The sequence below is a fragment of the Ursus americanus genome, chromosome 12, assembly GCF_024610735.1.
Source record: "Ursus americanus isolate L20-20 chromosome 12, mUrsAme1.1.p, whole genome shotgun sequence".
NCBI lineage: Eukaryota > Metazoa > Chordata > Mammalia > Carnivora > Ursidae > Ursus > Ursus americanus.
Window position 1 is genome coordinate 6972110 of NC_142138.1, and position 5834 is coordinate 6977943.

At 40.5% G+C, this 5834-nt stretch overlaps 1 pseudogene; it reads right to left on the reverse strand.

Moving 5' to 3' along the window:
* Window positions 1–1501: 1501 nt before the first annotated feature.
* On the reverse strand, window positions 1502–2439 carry LOC123793602 (mitochondrial carrier homolog 2 pseudogene; annotated as a pseudogene).
* Between the last annotated feature and the right edge of the window lie 3395 nt (window positions 2440–5834).

Genomic DNA, 5834 nt, shown 5'->3' on the forward strand with positions numbered 1-5834 from the left:
TGGTAATTTGGGTCAGTCTCCGCAGCATGAGTAAATCAGACGTGTGCCTCCTTGTTCTAGCAGTGGAGAACCCAGGGCCACAATCCCCAGCATCTCCTCTCCAGGCCCTTTCTCACCCAGGGCTGAGGTTTGGAATGGATGAGCTACCTGTAGCAGTCGGGTAAGTTGGAAGTCCCTCGCCAGATGCTGGGAGGATATATCTGCCTCCAATTAATTGAGACTCTTTTTGGAGGGAATAGCAAAAACTATGCCAAGAGAGTGATGACTTGTGAAGTGGCCTACTGGAAGGGAGCCAAAACTACTAAGCTCGTTTAATTTCGAGTGTCTGATCAGAACAAGGTTTGGTGCAGATGGGGGTCCACAGAACTCTCCTGAGAGGTGGATTAGGGAATGATAATTGAGATTACTAACTTCAAACAATTACTCAATTTAAAACCCAGCCAAAAAGATGTAATTATTTTTCATACATTTGTTTGGTCATGTTGCCAGCTGCAATTCCATGATGTTTTACTTCAAAGGGGAAGAAAGAACAATGCGGAAGGAATAGAAAGAATGGAAGGGAGCTACTTTATTTTGAAGTTACCCTGCTGATAAGAATGGTGCTGGCCCTCTCTAGTTTCTTTTCTGTGTTACTGTCTTCTGTCCTCTGACTTGCCTGTCCACAGGGCCGTCAGTTCCGTCTTAGCTACTTTCTGAGATCTTGGCTTTTCTTCACAAGTCCACATAAGGACTGTTGTAGAAGCTGCCAGGCTCCATATTTTAAATTCTTCCAATCTACTTACACTTGACCACTTTGTTCCTAACCTAAATTGAATTTAACTGAGTTGACTTGGAGGCAGGTAAAACCTTGTTCGCTTAGATGACTTATGCTACTGGAATTAGTAGCATAATCAAACTCAGGGACTGATATAGAACTGATTTTAAAAAAATGCCAATCTAGGCATTCCAGAGAAGTCTCTGGTAATATGCATGGATCTCTGTCCTTGGTCTCAGGTCTCATCCTGTTAAACACATAGGTTTAAATTTATACTTAAAAAGTATATACTTTTAAAAATCTTAGTGAGGACACTAATAGTACAGATAAGAGAATCCAAGAATCAAGATGACCACAGCAAGCTAGAATGAAGGGTTGAAACCAACAGCAGGACAACTGTAAGGGGCCACAGTTATACTTGTAAAATCCATAGGCTAACGTGGTATCCTGGATTGGATCATGAGACAGAAAAAGAACATCGGTGGAAAAACTGATGAGATCTGAATATAGTTTTGTAGTTTAGTTAATAGTAATGTATCAATGTTAATTTATTTGTTTTGACAAATGCTCCATGGTTGTGTATGATTCTAACATTAGAGGAAACTGGGTGAAGTTATCTTTTCAATTTATTTTTTATATTATCTTTTCAATTTGTTTCCCATTTTCTCAAGATTAAATGATTATTTAAAAAGTGTGCCACACTATACAGAAATCAACATTCTCTCCCACAGTTCTGTGCATCTGGGACTATAGTAATGTCACTGTCCCTGCCTCACATCTTCAAGTTAATATTCTTAGGTCACAACAATAAGTCTTTCCAAAGGGAACCTTCTGGAAAAACAAACTATTGTCTCAGCTCATATATCTGTCTTTTTGGTAGCACGCATCAGCAATCTATCCAAGAAGTATATATTGGGGAGCAAAGAGGGGATCCACCAGCAAGGCCACAGTTGTTGACAGCCATAAGATTAGAGATAAGCACAAAGGAGTAGGTCAACATACTGGCAAAAAATCCTGTGACAGCTTGGGAATAACTCTTCATTTCATACATGGTGGAGACCCCGCTGTCCAGTGCATAGGTATTGTCAAGGTAGGCTGGTGAGTTTCAGAGCCACAAAGAAATGATATCACCTCGGAGATGAGCAATAAAACCCACAAAAATCCTAGGATGCCCTCTTCCCGATACACGGTTACTGTGGAGTCACAAAGTCTACAGTACTTAGATTCTCTGCCAGTGAATCGTACCACAGATCTCAGAGTTATCACGGGGAAGGGATGTGTGATGAGGAGAGCAGCAGAATAAGCCATTATCTCTCGATTTGTCACCTTGATAACTTGGTTGAAGGAAAATGTGACTTCTTTCTGTACATTTTAAGGTCCTATTTCTTCAATCTTTCACACTACCGGTAAAGCTGTAAAATGTTACCATGGACCAGAGTTCCAAGGACTCCTGAACACAGTCTTGAAGTTAAGTCTATGAACAACCCATGCTTCCCATCAATGTGCACAAAGTGCTGAGCATAACAAAACAGACTGGGGAGCTGACAAACTTATTGCCCCAAAATATTTTGTCCTATTGTTGGAGGAAGAGGCTCATATTCCACCTGGATGAGCACTTTCATGTACATGAGGGGCTGGGACACAATGGTGAGACCAGAGCCCAGGAGCACCTGACAGGCCATGTCTGCAATGATGGCACCCGCAGATGGTCAACTTGTTTTTTTATAAATCTAAAATTATTTAAAAATAAAAGGCTTATTTAAAAAAGGCAGAGGAATTAAAATAGCCTTATTTAACGAACAACAACAAAAATCAACTACAGGAAGACTTCGCTGATAAAAGAAGGTAATATAAACTCTTGTTACATTTCTAGAGAGTTAGCATTCAGAGCAAGAGAGGCAATAGTCCTATTCTGCAATAGGAGGCTTATAAGGCCTATACAATTTTACATTCAGTTCTGATATTTTATAAAGGAAGTTAACAACCTAGATTATGTCCAGAGAACAACAAAGAAGGCACAAAATTTAGAAACCACAGAATTTGCAGAAATGTAGAATTATGGGGGCAGAAGAGGAAGGAAGGGACTAGCCTGGAGAGGACTCATGAGGGGGGTGTGGTCACTGGCTTGCTGTCTTTGCAGACATGTCCCCTTGCTATAGGAGCAAGTACATGCAAAGTAGACCCAGAGGGTGGAGCTAGAGTCAAGGAGAGAGGTTATAGGGAGGTGGCTCTCTCTGGGAATAGTGGAACTTTTTTCTCTTTGAAATGGGGCTCAGGCTGTCTCAAGAAATGTGTGAGCAGAGGCTGAAAAGTCGTATTTCTGGAATGTTAAGAGAAGATATTGGTCTATACAATTTGCGTCCTTGCCCATAGGAGATTTCTAATATATTTTCTAAATTTGAACGTGACCCCTATAGTCTTTGCCAACTCTAGAGATTGTGTGGGGTATTAAGATCAGAGAGGCCAGCTTTTCCAGGCATTTTTATGGCATTCTCATTTTTATATATGGTGTCATGGTGGTAATTTTCCTTCAGGTACTTTTGACTAACAATTATCTCTGTCTATAGGGGAAAAATAGCCAGCTGGAAAGATAGGCAGGAGTTAACCTGACTTCTAGATCTGCTGTCACCAGCAAGTGCAGCCTGGAGATGGAAGAGTTCAGTGCCACAATGATCATGACCCTTCCTGCCTGGTTCCTCACTGCCTTCAGGATAAAGTCCAAATTCTTTAGGCTGGCATTCAAGGCACCTCTGGGTCAGCCTCTACCTACCCCTCCTTTTTTCTCCATCACTACTCCTTCTGTTCTTCTTAGGCAGATCCTGAGCTCTTGTCATCTGGAACCACACAAAACTGTCAGGACTCATCATGTGTCTCAGCCTCTGTGTCCATATTTTGATTCTCAATTCAAGATGCCTTCAACTTAAGGCTTTGTTTCCTCCCTTGCGCCTCTTCTCTTCCCACTACTTCTATTATAGCAAGTCTCTTACCATCATTGCCATTATCAGTTTTTACATTTGTGTTGCCCACTACATTCAACACTTCTCAGGGACAAGGTATGTTTGGTATTCATCTTTCTGTCTCCAGCATCCAGTATAGAGCCCGACAGGCAGAAGGTACTCATCAGGTATTTGTAGTATTGAAGAATGGCTTTGTAAGAATTTAGTAAGTGAATATATAAGTGAATAAAATAGTTCCCTATCCAGGACTGGTTTAGAGTCCATTTTTTGGCTTCTATAAAGGTTTGGCTTCAAATTCCAACTTTATGGTATAGACAAATTACTTCATCTCATTGTGTCTCAGTTTTTAAAAATGCAAATGGAAGAAGATAGTACTGATATATCTCAGAGTTTAAATTCTTCTAAGTGAATCCTTCACCCCCAAATTCATCCCCTTTCCTGATTTAATTTATAGAATATTGTCTGTCTCCTCCTACTAGAATATAAGCCCCATGAGGGCATGGATTTCTGGCTGGTTTTCACTGCTAATATCCTCAGAACCTAGATCATGCTGGTTCAACACTAGGCATTCAATAACAGTATGAATCACATCATAGGGTTGTTGTGAGGATTGAGTGACATAACGCGTATGAAGGTCACAGCATTGGGCCTAGCACATGCTGAGCATTCAATTAACTACCAGTATTATAAAATAAAGGGCAGATTAAGAGGCAACATTACAGCAGGCTGATGTCTGTCTCAGAACATACAATCAGGAAATCATGAATGTCTGAACCATAGTTTACGTTGGAATTGGAAAGAATGCTTGAAATAATCTGGTCTGACTTTCTGAGGCCCAAAGAGGAGAAGATCTTTTCTCAAAGTCACAGAGTTAGCCAGTGTCAGAACCTAGACAATATTTTTCCCATATAAATGATTTTCTAGTGATTCCCTAAAATACACTATCAGATTATTTTCTTTGTTAGACACTTCGTTTTGGCAAGTATCCCTAAGTACAGGAATGACTCTCCATCTAATCCTTTCAACACACACACACATACTCGAGTTAGGTGTTCATCTAATTAGTCCAATGATGATGAAAATAATACCATATTTTACTGTGCCTGACAGTACAAGGGTTATATGATTGAAAAACTAATATTTGTCAATTAAAATTTACCTCTGGCTACACTGCAAAGAGTGTATTGGTAAATCCTATTTCCACAAAACAAATATAAAGCTAGACAAAACTGACACAACTATTTCAGTGCTTTGGAAACTGACCAAAGTCATACAACGATCTCAAAACTGTTATGCTAAAAAAACTGCTGAGCTTTGGGTAATAAGAATGGGAATCTGTGAAGTACTGTGGTTGTTCCATCTTCCCCCAGGCTTGGTGAATGTGGGGTTCTGTTAGGGCAGGCCATACTCTAAGGGGGATTGGAAATTTCTCTGTCATGATCAAAGTGACTTAATTTGGAAAAGTGGGCAGTGCCCACACCTGGAAGTACTGAATGTGGAAACATTCATCACAGAGGTTGGCAAATAAGGAGGGCCTGCAGTTCAATAGCTGGGACAAACACATTCCTGGCTGAGACTGGGTGCAGGCGCAGTAGAGACCTGAGAACGCTCACACCAGTCACACACTCCCAAACAACCTGGAAGCTGCACAAATGCTCATGGTAAACACAACACAGAAGGGAAAGTAAAAGCCAGGGCAGACTTGAAAATTGCCCAAACTTTGACTGTGCTCTCCGTACCCACATACAGATCCACTGACAGAGGATGGAAACCTTATGGGCGCAGGGTGGGAGAGCACAAACTCAGCTCAATAATATCTGACCATTAACCTACAGAGGCACAGGGTTGACTCCTTAAGAATCCAGGCTTAAAAATAGGAAAGAAAAAAAGAAAAATTGAGCAGAGGCACAAGAGAAAGATACTAAGAAAATTCACAGGTAAAGGTTAGTCTTTTCAACAAGCAGTGCTAGAACAACTGGATATCTGTGAGCTAGACCCTTACCTCATGCATACATACAAAAATAATTCAAAATGGATCACAGACTGAGATGTAAGTAAAACCATAAAAATTTAGAATAACACATGGGAGAAAATCTTTGTGATCTTCAGTTGGAAACGAATTC